This window comes from Staurois parvus, unplaced genomic scaffold, assembly GCF_062004578.1.
Source record: "Staurois parvus isolate SC_StPar_1 unplaced genomic scaffold, SC_StPar_1.0 ptg000634l, whole genome shotgun sequence".
NCBI classification, from domain to species: Eukaryota; Metazoa; Chordata; class Amphibia; order Anura; family Ranidae; genus Staurois; species Staurois parvus.
Window position 1 is genome coordinate 691,776 of NW_028318430.1, and position 20,425 is coordinate 712,200.

Below are 20,425 nucleotides of genomic sequence, written 5' to 3' on the forward strand. Positions count from 1 at the left end.
TCAGTAGATCAGCAGTTTTTAAAATGCTCAGACCAGCCGTCTTGCACCAACAACCATGCCACGTTCATAGTCACTTAATTCCCCTTTCTTCCCCATTCGGATGCTTGGTTTGAACTTCAGCAAGTCATCTTCACCACGTCTACATGCCTAAATGCATTGAGTTGCTGCTATGTGATTGGCTGATTAGAAAATTTTGTTACCGAGCAATTGAACAGGTGTAGTTAATAAAGTGGCCAGTGAGTGTATATTAGGCAAAGCCAACTTTTTCTCTATGAACGAGGTGAGACTAGACAAAAATGGCCTCACCCCAGGACAGTCCCATATCAGATGGAAGAAGTCTCTAGTGGCAACATGACAATGGTAGCATTCTGGAGAATCCAACCTACCCATGGCACACAATTTAAGTTGAGTACAGTAGATTCTATGCATATATTTTAATTGAATCACCTTATCCCCTATTGCTATAACCCCAGGAAGCTGATTCCCTAATACTGCCATCCAAATCTCATCTTGCAATGTTGGGATATCAGCCTGCCATTGGGTTTTGATTTTGTCTATACGGGAAGTAAAGGCTGCAGAATGTATGTTGTGAGGAAACTATGTCTCACTTGTCTGGCATTTCTATACCCTTTGGAGCCCTGTATAGTGATCCAATTGTTGTCAAGTCGACATCAGCATCAGGATACCTGGTGTGACATGGACTGTAAGCAGGACCTTTACTAAAACAGAGTGTGGTGCCAGTTGTTGCCAACAACAGACTCACTAGTGTGACATAAAAACACTACAAAACTAGTCCTTTACATATTTGTCCATTTTAGGCCATTTACATGTAATGACTCAAAGCAGAGCCTAGTGGGTGAGGTATATTCCTAAAGGAGTTGGGGCTAAAGGGTCACTATAATTGAAAAAAAATATATTCAAGTTTTTCCTAAATGAAAAACAAGATTTGGCTTTTTTTTTTTTTTTCAACATCTGTGTCCCATTTCATAGAGGTATGCCTACAAGTGGTTGTAAAGGTTGAACGTCTTTTTACCCTAATGCATTTTCTGCATTAAGGTAAACACATTCAGATGCAGCTTGCACCCCCCAAGCCCCCCTTGTGTCCATAGGTACTCAGAGCCGGCTGGGGAGCGAGCATGCACCAGTTCTCCCATAGCAAGCGGCTTGCTAAGGGAGCACTCAGCATAGGGGAGGAGCCAGGAGTTTTGGTGAAGGACCCCCCCCCCCCTTAGACAGCTGTCATGGAAACAAGTGTCTACATTGGAAGATTTCCTTTATTTCAGGTGCTTGTATAGCACTGTCAATTTACGCAGCGCTTTTACATACAGTACATATATTGTACATTCACATCACTCCCTAACCCTCAAGGGGCGTACAATCTAAGGTCCCTAACTCACAGTCATACGTACACATACTAGGGACAATTTATACAGGAGCCAATTCACCTACCAGCATGTCTTTGGAGTGTGGCTGGGATTCGAACCAATGACCCTAGTACTGCCAGGTGGAAGTGCTAACCATTTAGCCACTGTGCTGCCCCTTTCTATTTTTGTCCTGGTGGCAACTCAAGATTTTAGATTTACCGTCACTTTTGTTTCCCGTGACATTGGTTATTAGGACAGTTAGAGGGAATGAATCTCCCTAGCTGGGACACAAACAGCAAAAATACCTGATGGTGGTTCTATCCATCACAACGTTTGCTTTTAGTTATCCTTTAATAATACAAAGTTACTAATCCAAAGTTTCTTGCCTTATTGTGGCTTCACTTCCAGTTCTTTCTGTTCTTTACAAGTATTGTGAAATGCAAGGGAAGTGAGGACATTTCTATTACTCTGCTGTCAATCTAAGCAGAGAAGAGGAGCCCATCCATGATCCTGAAATCAGTAAGTGTTATACTGGCCACAGACAGATCGAAATTCAGTTGGTTCAGCAGGAACCGGACAAATTTCAATCCATTTATGGGCAGGCTGGCTGTACTGAAGTTGATCTGTTAATTAACTTTAGTACAATCAGCCTGTCATTTTTTTTTTTTGTTTGATCACTGCTGGGGGCTATAGCTGGCAGCAGTAATCACTGTGTTCTGACAGTGGGGAAACCTCCCGCTGTCAGAATAAAACAAAGCAGTGGGAGGGATTCCCCCATCAACACTGACTGTGTTGTTGGGAAATTGAGCAATTTTATTTCCTTCCACCCGTGGTTGAAGGGAAAAAAATGCTTACTGTATGATCAGCCAATGAAAAAAATATACTGTATGCAACAAAAATGACATCAAAGTGCATTACAGGAACCTGGGCTTCTCACTGCAGAGCAAGTGTGATCAGCATGTTTTTCCCAGCACTATTGATGCCCTTTAATTGATCACTTGAATACATTATAATAGTGCTGTGTCTATTACTTGTATTTACTAGTCCTGGTACTTTAACTTGTGAATGTCCGTTTTGCACTGTAAGCTTAGTGGAGAAAAGAAGGAACTGCTTACATGTTATATTTATTAGGCTAGCTGGCTACCAAGTGATTCCATAAATACAAATTACTGTACCTATCACACGTGGAGTGCAATGAAGGCTCCTGGGTCTACCATGGAGACTTAACCAGCCTGTTGCTATTAAAATAAGAGATATAGGCAACATCTAAGTTATCTGTATTCTTTATGTCCGAGAACATTATGTATACTAATAGCATGTTTGACATTGGGCATTAAGAAGAGAAGTGGTTCAATATGTGATTCCATAAGTACAATAAAGAACACTACTGATAGTACAGCTAGCATAAAGTACAAAAGAAGCATTCATACATACAGAAATAGCTACAGATTGGTGTGTTCAGAATGCAGAACAGAAGCCCTGCTCATAATTGTACAAATACCACAATGCATTTTTTGTGAATTGAAGAATGGAATGTGTTTCAGAATAGGATGCAGTCATACACTAATATATAGAGAATATACAGAATATGTTGGCAGGCTGGTCCACCCGCTGTGCAATTAATAATATACAATTATAATGAATACTATTAAAAACAACTGATCAGTACAGATGGGTCACAATTACAAGTTGCAACACAAAATAGTGGGTGGTGGACTAATGTCAGAATAAATGTTTCACAACAAATCTCACATACTGTACATGTACCCAAGAATCATTGTTGGCCTTATGTAAAATGTGTGCCTTGGCCCAGATCTGGCTGTAACAGTAACCTTAACCACTTCAAGTCCGGACACTTTCACCTCCTTCCTGTCCAGGCCACTTTTCAGCTTTCAGTGCTACCACACTTTGAATGACAATTGCGCAGTCATGCAACACTGTACCCATATGAATTTTTTAACATTTTTTTGAGACAGATAAAAGTTTATTTTGGTGGTATTTATTCGTCACTGGGAGTTTTATTTTTTTTTTGCTATATAAATGAAAAAGTCCAGAATTTTTGAAAAAGTGTTTTTCTTATCAAATTTTGCAAATAAATAATCTTTCTTCATAAAACTTGGCCAAAATGTATTCAGTTATCTTTTTAGTAAAAAAAAAAAATAACCCAAATTAGTTTATAACCAAAAGTTATAATTTTTCTACATTTTTTTTTTTGTACATTTTTATTTTATATATTTATATTATTATTATTTTTTTTTAACATACTGTCACCCTAGCAGTACAGTGTCATCATCGTGACAGTGTACTACTTGTGGGGGGTGGTCAAGATTTTTTTTATTTTTTTTTAATTTTTTTATTTTATTACACTGATTACTTTTACACCCATAAAGGCTGTAAAAGCAATAATTTCTCCTTCTCTCTGACTGCATTCTTGCAGCCATTGAGACATACTGTGGTAGCTGTGATTGGTCACAGCTTGTCACATGGTACAAGGCAGTTGTGAATAGCCTTGTACCATGTGACCTCTGTGATCATTCACAGATTTTACTAGTAGAAAGCAAGGATGTCACAAGTGACATCTTGCTTACTACTATTCATGTGATAACTGATTGGCCGAGCAGTGAATGCATGATCGGGACCACACACAGAGGTCCCGTACAGGTCCTCCGGACACAGTGGGCACCAGAACGCGGTGCCATGCGCTCCCAGGGAGCACGCACAGGCTGCAAATGCGGGCGCCATTTATGAACGGCAACCTGCTCCTGCACTGCTCCCAATCGGCCGTTTTATGTACATGGGCTGGACGGGAAGTGGTTAATGCATAACGGTAACAAATCTGCCATGATCAGCCTCCCCTTACTTACCTGGCTGATGCTTTGATTCAGCATTGTGCCTGTCTGCAGCAGAGCTCTCCTCCTGCATTAAAACACAAGATGTGCAAAATCCTAAAGTTTGTTTTCTTTAGAAAGCAGATACAGCCTGAGTAGAAAGGCCTGTCCCTGGCCAGTATGATGTCTGTGTGGAAGCAGGAGTCTCCCTGCAGATGTGTGAAACACACCCCGCCAAGTCCATTCTAGAGCTCTCAAATTAATACAGAGCTTTAGCTTCAGGTAAGACCAGTGCTGGGCCACTGCAGACAGACTACTGCTTCCCCACAGACAGAACGGTCCTTTTGTAGTTTGCTATAAAAAAAAATCTAAGACTTTGTACGTCTTTTGTTTTGAATTACCTGGAATGTATTTGGCTGATTTTAAACTGAGTGTTCTTTTGAGCTTTAACCACTTCAGCCCCACAAAGTTTTCCCGCCCCCCCTTCCTAACCAGGCCACTTTTTTCTATTTGGCACTGTGCTATTTCAGCTGGCAGTTGCGGTGTCATGCAATGCTGTACCCAACTAAAATTTATGTCCTTTTTTTCACATAAATAGAGCTCTCTTTTGGTGGTATTTGATCACCACTGTGTTTTTAATTTTTTGCGATAGAAACAAAAAAATTTTTTTTGAAAAAAAAACAATATTTTCTATTTAATGTAAAGAAAAAAAAATGCCCAATAAACTAAAATTTAGTCATAAGTTTAGGCCAAAATTCTGCTACATGTCTTTGGTTTAAAAAAAAAAGAAAATCCCAATACGTGTATATTAACTTCTTGGCGCCAGCCGAACGCAAATGTGCGGCCTTCCGGGGTCTGGGCCTAGACGCCGAGCATCCGAACATTTGCGTTCTATTGAGAAAAAATGGGTTGACTACGCGCCATGCGCGCTCCCAGCACACATGTCCGGTACTCACGGAAAGGTCCCGATCTCCTCTTTCGATTGGGACCTTTCCCAATCATGTGACCGCCATGATGTCGTGTCACAGCGGTCACATGACCCTAAACCCCGCCCCACCTCCTGGCTTCTGAAACCCTTAAAGGGCCGGGAGGCGCTGGCGCCAAGGGGTTAATTGGTTTGTGTGAAAGTTATAGCATCTACAAACTATGGTATAAATAATGCAATTTACTCAGCTTTTACTCTGACCGCCTCTCACAATTCTTGAGGTGCTTAAATGCCAGAGCAGTACAAACACCCCCCAAATGACCCCTTTTTGGAAATTAGAAACACCAAGGAATTTACTGAGACTCAAGTTGTCACCTAAATGATATATTGCCCACACATGCCAAGCAATTACAATGACACTGCAGCTCTTGTTGGGGGTTAAATGCAAGTGCTGCCAGCGAACAAGGCTGATCCTGCGAACACTGCGTTTTTAGGAACATTATACTAAGGGTACTAGTATAGTTCTGTTCATGATCAATATATTGATTTGTACAAACAATATACTAGTAATGGCAGTGATCAGCGACCTATAGCATGAATGCGATAGTGTGCAGAAAATCATTTATGTTGCATGCTATTTAAATTTATTTGACTTGTACGCAGGAAAAGCTTTCAGATGCAGCACATGTGCAGGCAATTACTTGAGAGTAGGAAAGTCAATGAACTACAAGAGTGTTCACTAGGGTTGTCGTAGTTGATTGAGACCAATTAGCTGTCAGCTGCAATGGCTCACGTTACTTGTAGTCTACTTATTCACAGGAGACTGTTACTGAATGACACAGCCGTGTGAGCAGAGCCCTGAACTGCCGCACTCTTTTTTCATATTATATCAGTGGGTGCAGGGAGATGATCCCCTTCCCGCTGTCACAGGAAGGGGGGAATTGGGGGTACATTCTGAACATGTTACGTGTGTGTTGAACTTTGATATTTTCAGCGAATAAACACAATTTTTCTAGTTCAAGCAAATTACATTTTGAATTACTTTCAAGGCCGGTTCACACCATAGAAACACAGTCCAGATGCTTTCCGGATCTTTTTCTGCATGCGTGTTTTTGATGCGTTCCATTGCAGTTTTGAGGCGTGTTTTTATGCGTTCCAGTTAATTTTTTTCACTCTATTTTTTCTTCAACTTAATAAGGATATGTGCATTCCACTGCATTTTTGGTGCTTTTAGGTGCGTCCCAGTACAGTTCAGTGCAGAAAAAAATGCTGCATGTTCTGCTTTTTTTTCTCAAACTGGAATGCACTGGTATTGACTGCACTGGTGTGAACTACGCCATTGGAAACCATATAACCTACCATCCATGTGTTTCTGAAGAAGAAAAAAAAATGCTCTGGACTGTATGTAGTGTGAACTGGCTCTCAAGCAAAAAAAATCTTCAGGACTTGCCTCTACTTAATCAACTTAAAATGGGTCTTAGTTGCGTGTATTTTTAAATAGGGATGCTGCACACGCATCCAGGTACCTTGATCTCCTGTAATTCTACGTCAATCTATAAAAGCAATAGCAGTAGGACAGGTGGATTGGGAAGTAGGCTACCTACAGGCTCTTAGGCTCCATGCACACTAGTGTTTTTTTAAGCTAAAAAAACTCTGGATAAAAAACGCTGGTAGTAACGTTTAGGAGCGGTAGTGCTTTTATTAGCGTTTTTACAGTACATGAAAAAAAAAAATAGCTAGAAAAAAGCTGTTAGGAGTGTTTTTAGTGGTGTTTAGCATTTTTTTCTGCCACAAAAAACGCTCCCAAAAGACTCCATAAAAATGCTAAAGCTTGAAAAATGCCATTAGCCTAAAATAGTGTGCATGGACACATAGGATAACACTAATTAGCTTTTAGGAGCAGAAACAAATGCTGGTAACAGCTTCTAAGAGCGTAAAAACATTAGTGTGCATGCAGCTTTAACCTGAAGCAGGTTAGCTAGTTTTTGCTTCTATTGTGCACTTGCTGGTTGGACCTTCCTCTGTGGAACACGTGCTAGTTTTACATTGAGCAGCTACCAATATTTCTACATGTTGACTTGACAGTATTGGGTGTAGTTCTATTGGAAATGGGAAGAGGTGTTTGTTAAGCAGTGTGACTCAGCTGTAACATAATTAGGTCTGCATCCATATTAATGAATCCAGAGCTGCTTTCATCCTACCCTGCTTAATATATCATGTACAAAGAGGGGAAGGGCTCAAGGGACATGATAGTCTCTGAAATGTATTAATTTTTCTTTTTTACCACTGGCTGGGCAATGCTTGTTTTCGCATTGCAGGACATTGGCTTAACAAGATTTTAGTAATGCAGTGGTCTCCATTATATAAGATTGTAAATAAATCCTCAAAGCAATATTAAGTCCAAAACCAAAAATGTAATAAATTGTAGTTTACCAATCCTAAGATGTGTTGGCTGCATTAGTTTTTATTTTTAGGCTTTTTCTTATCTGTTTTCACCTAGTGATCTGGCCAGTAACACACCTCCAGTATTAGTGAGACACCACTCCGGAGGAATGAGCACAGGAAACAGCGGACAGCAGCATTGTCTGTGTGGGGGGAGAGGAGTGTTAGATATATTAGAAGATTTAAATGCACTAACAAATTGTATCCAAACTCCAGCTAACACTTTCTAAGCAGTTACAGCAAACTTTTTTTTTTCCCTTTTGGGATAAAGGTTTTACATAAATAAACAAAAGTTGTTCATGCAAGCACCCCCTGTCAGTGTTAACACAGAACTCTGGGCAAAAACGTCTTTACATGTCCTTGTCACTGATTTCCTACCTTCCATAAATATGTCGTCCATCTTCTGGTTCACTCAGTAGTTGCACTGAAATAGCCTAATCATTTTCAAATCAAACTGCTAATTTTCCTTGGTTTCCTGTTTGTAAGACTGGTGGCCGCTATGCTTCCTATTCCCCCAGCCATTGGTCTTGGCACATCCCTTCTGTAGTTCTTTCTCCAGGAAGCAGTGATGGGAGGACCGAGACTGTCACACACATTCAACATGTACAGGTCTTGTGTACCCGCCCACATTCACTACAATTCCCCGTGGTTGATGGGAACTGTGGCCCTCCAGCTGTTGTAGAACTACAAGTCCCATGAGGCATTGCAAAACTGAGAGTTACAAGCATAACTCCCAAAGGCAGAGGCATGATGGGACTTGTAGTTCACCAACAGCTGAAGGGCCACAGTTGCCCACCCCTGCTGCAGAGAGAGAGGAGAGGATATGATGTACTGTAATCTCTGCTATTACACCTCCTCCTTGGCAGAGAAGTTATCTTTTGAATAGCAAAGATGAGGTCATGAAAATTCAATTAGACTTTTTTCCTAAATAGTAAGGATTTTCAAAATGTTATTAACTGTTTATAGTGTTTTGCGTAGGGGGGTGTACTAATGGGTGATTTTTTTTTTTGCCTATCCTAATTCTTCTTTAAATGGTTTGTTTCATCTCTGTAACTAATACATTCTGCTGGAGGGCTTGCTGTTTTAAAAACAACAGACTTATTGGCTAGATCACCAGATAAAAATAAAGGAAAGAAAGCCTAAAAATGAATACAATGCAGCCATCACATCTGAGATTTGGTATTGCCAACTCAATCCGATGCAACTACAGTTTAGTTACTGTAGTTCCAATTTGAATGCAGTAAGAAAGGTGTATTAATAAAAACAACTAGCATTGCCCGTTGCCATGGTTATGTGACACCACTACTTCATAAATCTAACTGTCCTTTTACAGAATCTTTGCAGCATTGAGGTATAATCATTTAAATACATGTTGTACTGTATGTGCTTAAATAAGACTTGTATATCAATCTAAATACTAACAGCAATTATGTTGCACTCCCTGAATCTATGATCTCTAGTTTATGCAGAGGAAGGCAAAAAAATGATGGGGGGGAACAAATCCTTTCAGATCACCAAAGCCAATTGCATAACTTTCGGAATATGGGAATATGAGCAGTCATTTATATTTTGTGCTTTTAGAAACACAGTCCCTTGAGTTTACTGAAACTACGTAATGTGGAAGACCATTCCACAGGAATCTTCTCTGTAGAGGTCAAACCTCCCATCTACTAGTTGCAAGTGAAGCCCTTGTGGCTTTTAAGGAGACCTGAGATGGTTCGTGTAGCTAGACCCCTGTTTAATCCATGTACAGTATATATTCATGAAAAAGTGACAAATATATTTTGTAGTAATGCAGTCTGTTTTATATGATATAAAACATAGTGAGCGCTCCTATGAAACAGCCGCTAAAACACCAAAAGGTACCAATGTAAAACCTTCAATGTAAACAGTATAATAGGGGTGTAGCGCTAAAAGGTATGAAAATGATAAAAAATTGCCAGCACAGAACAACCTGTATGGATATACTAATACTATTGTGAATGTCCGCTGATAAAGTTCAAATATAAATAAAATATAAATAAAATCCCAGGATAATGAAATTAGCAGCAGATAGACTTGTAACACCAACCAATAGTTAAAGTGCGCACTCACCGGAAGCGCATGGATAATGCGCATATAATATAAACCATCAAGGTATCTGTAGATGGGCAGGATGATCCGGTGAACTTTTCCTCTATGGTGTACTCATCAAGCCGTAGGGAATGTAAAAGAGATCTGCTGGATCCAGAGGTCCCCTTAAGGATGGATTAGGTGCTCATCCAAGATGTAATTTACACCAACTCACATTACATCCGTCATGGAAACCCAAAACCTTCTAGAACAGCCCACATATTACTAAGTATGCAACATGTCAATAAGGTGCAAACTGTCACTACCCATACCCCTACCCATATATTATATGCGCATTATCCATGCGCTTCCGGTGAGTGCGCACTTTAACTATTGGTTGGTGTCACAAGTCTATCTGCTGCTGATTTCATTATCCTGGGATTTTATTTATATTTTATTTATATTTGAACTTTATCAGTGGACATTCACAATAGTATATCCATACAGGTTGTTCGGTGCTGGCAATTTTTTCTCATTTTCATACCTTTGAGCGCTACACCTCTATTATACAGTCTGTTTTTATACTTTCCTCCTGTGATCTCCACTTTAGCTTTCAGGCTGTGCACGCTGGGCCTCACATTGAGGTTGTACTTCTAACCTCATTCAGAGAGGCACTGAGGCCCGTAGATAATGAATGGACTGTGTGTTTATGCAGTTTCAGATGCCAGGTGTTGCATGCAGGCAGCCCATGTAGGGTCCTTTCGCACAGCATTTCGTATGTCCGCTTTTCATCTGTCCAATTATGGATGAAAAACGGAAACCCATGTATTTCTGTGGACTAGCAGATGTAAGCGGATGATCATCTGTTTATATCCACAGTGGCTAAATGGTTAGCACTTCCACCTGGCAGTACTAGGGTTGCTGGTACGAATCCCAACCACGGCACTACCTGCCTGGAGTTTGCATGTTCTCCCTGTGACTGCGTGGGTTTCCTTTGGGTACTCCGGTTTCCTCCCACACTCCAAAGACATGCTGGTAGGTGAATTTGCTCCTGTCTAAATTGACCCTAGTATGTGTATGTATGAATGTGAGTTAGGGACTTTAGATTGTAAGCCCCTTGAGGGTCAGGGACTGATGTGAATGTACAATATATGTATCTAAAACACTGCATAAATTGACGGCTCTATAGAAGTACCTGAAATAAATGAAATAATAAATAAATCCATTAATGTCCGCATCCATTAACATCTGTTTTTTTGAATGGAAGAAAGCCCTATTTTTCCTCCATTAAAAAAAAAATGGAACGAACGAAAAACTGATGTAAACGGACATACGGCCCATTTTTACATTGGTAAAGGATATAAAAAACTGAAGTAAAAAAGTATTAGAAATTGATGTAAACTGATGACTGAACTGACGAGAAAAACCAAACGCCCGTGTTAAAGGGGCCTAAGGGGATGCAATGGCTGCATGGAAACAGATGCTTATCTTAATTTGACAATTGTGCATTCTGGGCCACTCATCTAAATGCTCCAAATAAAGACATGTAGCCACTGCATCCCAATACGCTTGCTGCCTTGGTGGCTGAAGTTGCACAGTCTGTTTAGGGTCTATGGGTCTAAGCACCTATGTGAATGAGGCCTTATTCAACTGTCCAATGGCGGAGCTGTCACTGTTCTTAAGGCTCTGACATTTAACATAGGGCAGTGACTTAATTCCAGGAGGTACAGGGCATCATTTTGAGTTGGAGAGAAGCCAAATGTATATCCCAATCCTGCATTGTGATCTTGTCCCACAGGCTTCCAATGCAAACCACAAGTGGCCATTTCAAAACATGTTATGCAGGCATGGTGCACTGTTGTCACCATCAGAAAAAAACAAAACCCTGAGATATGCTATGTAGCCATCACTGGAGTTGTCACTGTCATTCGCACCTGGGCTAGTTACCTGTGCAAGCTATAAAAGAAAGAGAAGCAGCGCCATCTAAGTGCAGCAATATAAGCATGCATGCTTCTCTCTCTTTTAGGCTAGGTTCACATATATGCGGGTGGTTCCGCTGCGGATACGCGCAAAAATCCGTACATCCGCACCACCCGCACAGAAAAAAGCGGACCCGCGGGTGGGTGCCATTAATTCTAATGGCACGCTGCCAGCACTGGAAATTGCAACCGTACTGGGAACCGAGGTTCCCATGCAGGCTGTGTTTTCCAAAGAAGTACGGGGACTTCTTCCCTGCGTGTCCCAGGACATGGGAGTCCATTCAAATGAATGGGCTCTTGTGCACTCGCAAAACGCGGACCGCAGGAATGCGGATATGTGAATCAGGGGTTATGGTTCACACAGAGTCTCTTCTAGGTGTTTTTGAATCAGCTGCCACTGGGTCAAGCATTGTTGCATTATCTCTTAACCACCTTTGGACTTTAAGGACTTTACTTGTGTGGGTAATATATTAGCCATCACAGTATACATCTGTTTTTTTTTCTTCCAATTTTTTTTTTTCTACTTAGTGCGCCAAATATTTCTCTTGTTCACCTGTGTTTTTTTTGCTGTTTTTTGATGGTATTATAGCATTGCAACTGTTAGCCATGCATTTGGCTTGTGATTACAATGTAGTCCCATTTATTTCAATGGGTTAGTTTAACAGGCACTGAAGCCTGTCACATTTTCTGCAAGCCATGTCAAATTTGCCCCAGCTGGAAAGCAAAACTTTTTAAAGGCAAAACGTCTGTGCACTGCAAGTGCAGTTGCTCTAAATCTGAGGGGAAGCTCAGCTGATTTCTATCATCCAATCATGTTCAAGCAAAAATGCTGTTTATGTTTTATTTTTTTATTTATTTTTTTTAATTTTGCATGTGATTGGGTATTCTTTGCAAAGTGAAGCTTTACCTCATTTACTAAGCTCTGGAGCAATTGCACTTGCAGTGCACAGTATATTTTTCTTTAGTAAATCAACCCCATTGTGTTTGCAGTATGTTTGTGGACCTATTCTGCTGTATGTTTTCTTTTGGGTGGCAACTTTCTCCTGAACTGGTAGAGACAAACGTTACTGTGCATAGGTCCTAATGGAAAAGCCTTGCACTTGGAAGCCTGTAGTGCCTGGACCAAAGGGGACTGGGGAAGCTTTACAGCCACCCAAATCACTGTTACTACATAGAGAAAAAAAGAAAATGAAATTCTGAAACAAGCACATGGCATCTGTTGTGTGCTTTCAGTCTTTGGCTGTCTTGACAAATTAGTTATGGCGATGGCAGTAAAAAGGTTAATGATAGGTGTACTGACAATGGTTCTCAATTTTTTTTTCCATACCTGCAGGCTAGCATCATACTGCATTTCATGGATTTGAGGCTAAACACTCAGCAAACCGCTAATACACCATCCAAATACATATGTGTGAGCTGCCTTGCCTGCCAAATGATTTGTATTTTGCTTGGCCAGTCTTGTCATCTGGGCCCTTCTGCCAGACATATTGCTAGGTCCTGGATCTGTCTGGGGTTCAGCTTTATAACAGTTGCTGTTACATTTTTTTAACAATGTAATCCACTGACATGTGTCAGACAAAAGTGATGATGGATTCTGACAGAAGAAAATGCTACATGCAGCAGAGTCTTTCTCATGCTGGAAGCGTGGCCCTGCCAGACTGGTTTTTAGCTGTAGTTCATGATAAGCATTTATTTTTTCATTTATGAATTCTTTTGCTTGAGCGCCTGGATTTCAGCTGGACTGTTAGATAACCAAGACACTTTTTTAATGCATGTCTATACAGAAAAATGTTGGGACCAGGTGATGCCTGCATAGCTTTGTAAGCTCAGCTGCTCAATGTAAACATGCTTACAGCAGTCATGTGCAAATGTCAAAGCTGATCTTTAGGAAAATAGAAAAATATGTAGTTGAGAGAGATATATATATATATATATATATATATATATATATATACATATATATATTGTGACAGTGTGGCGATCTGTCACCCTGGATTCTCAACAAGGCAGGTTGAGGGGCTCCAGGGTAAAGGTTTGATATGGAGGAAAGTGGTTTTTCACTTTCCTTCTTTGTTTGTAAGGTCCATTTTGGGAGCTGGAGCCTGGAGATTTCAAAGCGATTTGGGAGGGATGAAATCTCCAATCCTGGGACCAGGTTTTGGGATAGGCCAGGAGACTGATTGCACAGGTGTGTGCAGGCCTTTAGAGAGAGCCAGGACCAGGGTTCTGGGCTCCACTCCGGCAGCTAGGAGTCAGCAGGGCTCCACCCCGGCAGCTAGGAGTCAGCAGGGCTCCACTTGGCAGACGGGAGGTCTCTGCCTTGGAGTCAGGTGGAAGCCAGACTAGCTGTGTGCTAGTGGCTATAATTTGGGAAGAGTCTGCAGGAGACAGACATTGAACTGTGTGTAAGCCAGGAGGCTGAATCTTTGTTTTGTTGGTGGATACCCCTGCGTGGGAAGCATTATGTTTGAACTTTCATTTAAATAAAAGTGGGCTAAAAAGGCCCTGAAAAATAAGCGAGTTGCTGTGTGCGTTAACAAAGCTCTACCACGTTGAAGCGAGTTCCCACAATATATATATATATATATATATATATAAAAGCTGTTTTGCCACCAGAGGTCTTGTAATTCTGTTCAGCTATCCTTGTGATTCAGGAATCCCTAAAAGAAAGCACAGTGCATCCCTGCACCTGCAGGTGCCCTACAGCCAAGCAAACACTTTGTTGGTTCCATTAGATTCCAAAACACGTGTATTGCTTAGTTTAGAGGAAATACATAAATAAATAAAAAATTTATAAAAAAATGTATATAAAAAATAAATAAATATATATATATATATATATATATATATATATATATATATATATATATATACACAAACACATACTGTAGATTTGATTGCACTGGCATTTTGCTTTTAAAAAGCTCCAGTACATTTTCTATGTAGACGATAATACAGGCAAGAATACAGTGCTTCTTGAAAAAAGGTTTAAAAAAAAAAAAAAGTCAATCAGTCAGTCCTGTTTCAGTTTTTTTGTAGTGCTGGTCAATTTTCTAACACTTTCAAGCACATTCAACAATCTTTTTATCACAAATACAATCACATATGGTACAAATACTGTACAATCAAATGGATTAAGGCAACCTAGTAACATCCCTGCAATATAATTATGGTGGTGGGTTGACTTGATCAGTTTGATGTTTTACAGATTTAATCTGGCTGAAATTGCTTCAGAATTGCTGTGTGTGGCCAGCATAAAAGATGAAGTTCCACTGCATTTTGTAGGTAGTTAAAGTAAACATAGCCTCAGATATACATTTTTTATGTTAAAGGCCACGTTTTAGTCAGATTTTTAAAACATCAGCACAAGGGACAGAACTTGCTATCAATGCAAAGTGTCACTTGGGCTGATAGTTGCTTTAGTTGAAATTTGAAGTCCTCTGAACCCCTTCCTCCCACTCCATCCATTCCATAATTTCCTGGTGCTGGTGATTGGTGACAGCCAATGTTTGCCACGCTCCGCGGGCCGGATTAAAAGGTCCGCCGGGCCGTAGTTTGCCCATTGCTGGGCTAGCTGCAGAGTCCTGACTTTTGGGGCGGCCGCCCGAGAGGAGGGAGGGGAGCGGGCGCCCGGCACACAGAAGAGCCGCATTAAAGTGTGTAAAGAGCCGCATGTGGCTCGCGAGCCGCGGCTTGCCGACCACTGTCCTAGACCACTCAAGTGATTTTAATGGCAGAAGTTTTTTTTTCTCCCTTAATGCATTCTCTGCATTAAGGGAAAAAACCTGAGGGCAGGCCCAGCCCATCCTTATACTTACCTTACCAATCTCAGTCCAGTGCTGTGTATGAATGCAGTGGCTATCTTGGCTCTTTCCCTCCTCATAGGCTCAGGCCAGCTTCAGAAGGAGGGAGTGGGGGGGGGGGGAAACCGTGCTCTGTGTTTCAGTGGACACACAGCGCTCGGTTTGGGAGTGTGGGAGTGAACCTGCACGAGTGCCCCCATAGCAAGCAGCTTTTTTTGGGGGTACACAGTGGGGGGGGGGTGTTGGACCAGGAGCGTCGGTGGGAGACCCAAGAAGAGTAGAATTGGAGTTGGTCTTTGGAAAACCATTGAACAGAGCAGGTAAGTATAACATGGGTTTTTATTTTAACACTTTCACTGCCGGACCATTTTTGCTATTTTTTTCATTGCTTTTTTTATTTTTCCCTTTACAGCTTTCAGAGTTTTTAAAAGTACCCCTAAACCATATATTTTCCGAAAGCACGTGACCAGTAGAATAAAAAGAAGGTGCTTCTGATTCTTAGGGCCCCATGATATTTGCGCAAATGTTTATCAAAACAATACTTTTGCTAAAAATATACTAAAATCATTTTAGCAGATACAAACACAGAAAAGTTTACAAAATTCCTACTGAATATGAAAGCTTAAGCTGTATTGAGATAATAAATAACAAATATTTGGAAATTTCAAATTTCACCATTTGTGGTGAAAATCGAACGTACACATACTGTACGTAACCACATTTCTCTAAACATCTGGAGGTTTTCATTTTTCCCTTAAAGCTTTCAGAAATTGTAAAAGGCCCCCCACTAAACCATATATTTTCCAAAAGCACATGACCAGTGAAAAAAAAGAAGGTGTCACTGATTTTTTTTAGGACCCACTGTAGTTGTGCAATGCAAATGTTTATCAAATTGCTGTTTTAACTCAAAAAACACTAAAATCCTTATTGGCATACATAAACACAACATAACTTACAAAATTCCTGCTAAATTCCTTATTCGCATGGCTGTACGTTTGGAAGGCTGTATGGAGGGCTGTGTTTACCTGCACAGGTGCTCTGTACTTCCCTTTGCTGGCAATCCTATTCATGCCAGTTGGGATGCAGCAGCTGTAAGGACAGATCTGACATCTGTGCAGGTGTAGATGCATGGTCCCAATCGCAGACAGTGTGAGTTCAGGGACATGCACTCACATAGATGTCAAGTTGGGAGCAGTGGCTGTGTCCATGCAGCCTCTGCATCCCAATTGATATGAATGAGACTGCCTGCAGAGGAATGCACTAAACGCCTGTGCATTCCCCTGCAGCTGCTGTGTCCCAATTGACATCGATGGAACTGTCTACATGGGGATGCATGGAACACTTGCATTGCTGTGTAGATTTTTATTATTATACAGGATTTATATAGCACCAACAGTTTGCTCAGCGCTATACAATATAAATTAACACATCCTTGTTGTAGTATGCCTCGTGTAAATGAGGCCCTAGGCTTTGGTTGGGGGAGCTGCAAAAATGTGCTGTTGAGCTGCGTTTCTGCCACCTGCCAGCCGTCCCCCCTTAAGGTGCAATGGGCAGCAAACGGGAGTGTTTACTTGCTGGGGGTGCAATGCCTCGCTTTGTGCCCACGGCCAAGTTGCTTTGCTTTGCACCCAATGAACACTACACATTCAAGCCAGTGGGGAAGTGCCTCAAATGCCCCACAGCTGCATGCAATACATATGGTTGTGGCGCATTTGTCAGCAAAAATGGGGTTAAAACAGGTGGTGACAAAGCAGTGCATCCATTCCTCACTGTCTGTCAGGAGCTGCTGGAGTGTGAACGTAATAGAGATTGGGCTTTGGAGGCAAGGGAGACTTCGATGCATCTCTTAATCTACCTTTAGGCCCCTTCCACATGCTTGCTCAGCGAGGAATTTGTCTGCTGATCCCCACTGAGCAGACAGATTGCTGGACTGTGTCCACTCTGCATATGCAGAAAATGATACAGCCCACTGTCCTCTCTGGGAGGTGGGATGTAAACAGACTGCCTGTCCATTTCCACCTGACTGCTATTCCCATCCATCTGTTTTTAGCTGATCAGATTGGATGTAGGTGGGGACATAAGTCCGTTTACATCCACTGCTCCATAGAGTGTAATGGAGGGTCTGATTGGGTCCGCCTAAAAAACTGATAGGGGGACCCAGTCAGTGCATCCATGTGAAAGGTGTGTTACTGTGGTTTTTATTTATATATTTGTTTTTTAACAGGCATCATTTCTTTTTTAATATTTTTTTTTTTTTTAAATGGAGGTGGGCTTTGGAGAGACATCAGGGGTCTAAACAGACCCCTAATGTGTCTTTTAGCCTGAAAAGCACTGTAGGTGAATGAGATAGGAGTATGCATAGAGACACCGATTCATTCACAAACCGAAATAAAGTAAACACTGTTTACAATTGCAAAGAATCACACTAGCCTCCTTACCTAACCATTTGAATACATCAAAGGAATTAAACCCTATCTCTCTCCCTCTGAAGGTCCATACTTACCTTCTCCGATGGTTGAGGCCTACTGTGCATGCTATAGCCTGGATGGTGAACATATACTACTGAACTGTGTTCATAACATCCCATAGACTTGAATACTGCAGGATCAACACCTCATTCATTAGGGTGCATTCGCATTAGGACATTAGTATACAGATGCAGGTAGCAGACAGCGCTTAGTTTTTACCAACCTGGCTATGGAGAGCATGGGAGGCCACAGCTGTTGGAGGCTATATATAAGAACCTGGTTGAGTTGGGAAGGGGAGGTATGGCATATTTTAAGCCTCGTACACATGATAAGAATATCGGACGAATAATTATCCATTTTTTTTTGCATGCTAGTTTCATATAGAAAATGAATAGGTTACACGAGTTACAAAAATTCTTGTAAGAATACAACTCCGTCGAGTATGTAATGTATTGGACAGCACAGTGGCTAAATGGTTTGCACTTTCTCCTGGCAGTACTAGGGTCGTTGGTTCGAATCCCAGCCACGGCACCACCTGCCTGAAGTTTGCATGTTCTCCCTGTGCCTGCGTTGGTTTCCTCTGGGTACTCCGGTTTCCTCCCACACTCCAAAGACAGGCTGGTAGGTTAATTGGTTCCTGTCTAAATTGGCCCTAGTATGTGTATACATGAATGTAAGTTAGGGACCTTAGATTGTACACCCCTTGAGGGTTAGGGACTGATGTGAATGTACAATATATATTTGTAACACGCTGCGTAAATTGATGGCGCTATATAGGTACCTGAAATAAATATTGTATTGAAATGTATTCTTTTGTTTCCGAGCACACGCAGTCTTGGTAACTCGTTTTTGTTTTCTTTTATGGATATATACTGTACTAATTGAAACAAAAATAGTTTGTCCTGTTCTCTTAGGAGAAAAATGTTTGCGCTTGTCCCAGTCTGCTCTCGAAATCGGTGTACTAACGATCGGATTATCGGACGATTGTTCCAACAGCAGTATTTTTTTGCCTGGTTTTCTCGTCATGTGTACTAGGCATAACTGTATTGAGGGGGTGTTGGAAGGGGGGCTGTGGGAATTTTTAAATTGTACTTTTAAAAAAATATTATAGGAAGCAGGGTGGATTTGATTTAAATCAAACTGATTTAAATCACGATTTAAATCACTAGTCAGTAAGGCTTGATTTAAATCCTAGTTTTCTACATAGACTAATTCTTGCTGGTATAACTTTAATATGCAAGTAGATGAAGATTTTTAGAACAACTTTTCATATTAGTTTTTTTATCCCCAGTTTAATAGGTTAATCATTCATATTTGGACAACTTTTCTGTTGTACTTAGGAAGGAGAAAAATAATCATTACCTTAATAATAACAATTTAAATAGATTTATTCAACTGAAACAATAACATTCCAGCATATGTGATTTTCTTAAACAAACATCCATGTTTAACTAATTTGGCTAAACAAAATATATATATTTTAAGAAACTTAGACTGTCAGCCCCTTTCTCCTCACACTTCGTTTCACTTTCTTCTTGTGCAGATCTATTCCACTCCAAACAATCAGAAAAATATTGTTTCTATTCACTGAACTTCTTGAAACTTAGCACTGAAGGGGTTGATTCTGTATTCATAGGTTTGTAGAAGTTAGGATTAAGGTCTTTTTCTTAACTCTGTTCATGTTATAACATTTTTGCTGTGAAGAAGAGGCATGTGATCTCCGCTGAGTCAAATTCAGTTTTGAGAACTGCAAAAGTAAACCAAGCATCTGTGATAATATCTTGTAGGCAGAGAAACTGCCCAATAATCCTACAAAAACCTCTGGAAGAGCATGACATTGTGAATGGATTAATGGAATTTATTTACCAAAAAAATTAAACATATACAGCCTTATTCTACATAATTAAAAAACAAATCTTTATTTCATGATGGAATAACCTTTGGATGGTAATATATTTTCCTCAAAAAGCATTTTATTTAAAAAAAATCTGATTTAAATAAAAAAAATCTATTTTTTTTTTATTTTTTAAAAAAAATCATTGATTTTTATCCACCCTGATAGGAAGGCAATACTGCATTTTTTTTTTTACTTTGGGTTTATAGACACTTTAATAAATGTCCGAGAAATTAAGATGTGCTCATGGTTTGCATATAATACAAGAAAGCAAAATGTAAATGTGACTAGTTAATGTATTCAAACAGTCATGCTAGAGATATTGAGTTTGACAGCAAATGTTGGCAATCGTGTGTTATTTATCTTGGCGAGTTCTCATAACTTCTGTTGGGTAAGTACATTTGTGGAGAATTTGATTTATAATCCACAAATACCTGCCAGTTGCTTTGTTAACATAATTCTACATGCCACAGAGCCATCAGAAAGCTTATTTTCCTTTTCACACGTGTGTAATTTTCCAGGCTTAAAATGACCAATCTTCTTTACTGCTCGATTTAAGGAGCAGTAACTATGGGTGCGAACAACATGATCGCATGTCAACATGAATTACTTGAGAGGCCCTTCTACATTTGTGTACTGTAGCATCATGTACCTTTTTGTTAACATTATA

The 20,425-nt window shown here is 40.4% G+C and overlaps 1 protein-coding gene across 1 annotated transcript in view; it reads left to right on the top strand.

The window, feature by feature from the left end:
- MGAT4A (alpha-1,3-mannosyl-glycoprotein 4-beta-N-acetylglucosaminyltransferase A) overlaps positions 1 to 20,425 on the top strand; it is a 120,305-nt gene that overhangs the window by 31,262 nt on the left and 68,618 nt on the right. The gene's annotated exons all lie outside the window — the stretch shown is intronic.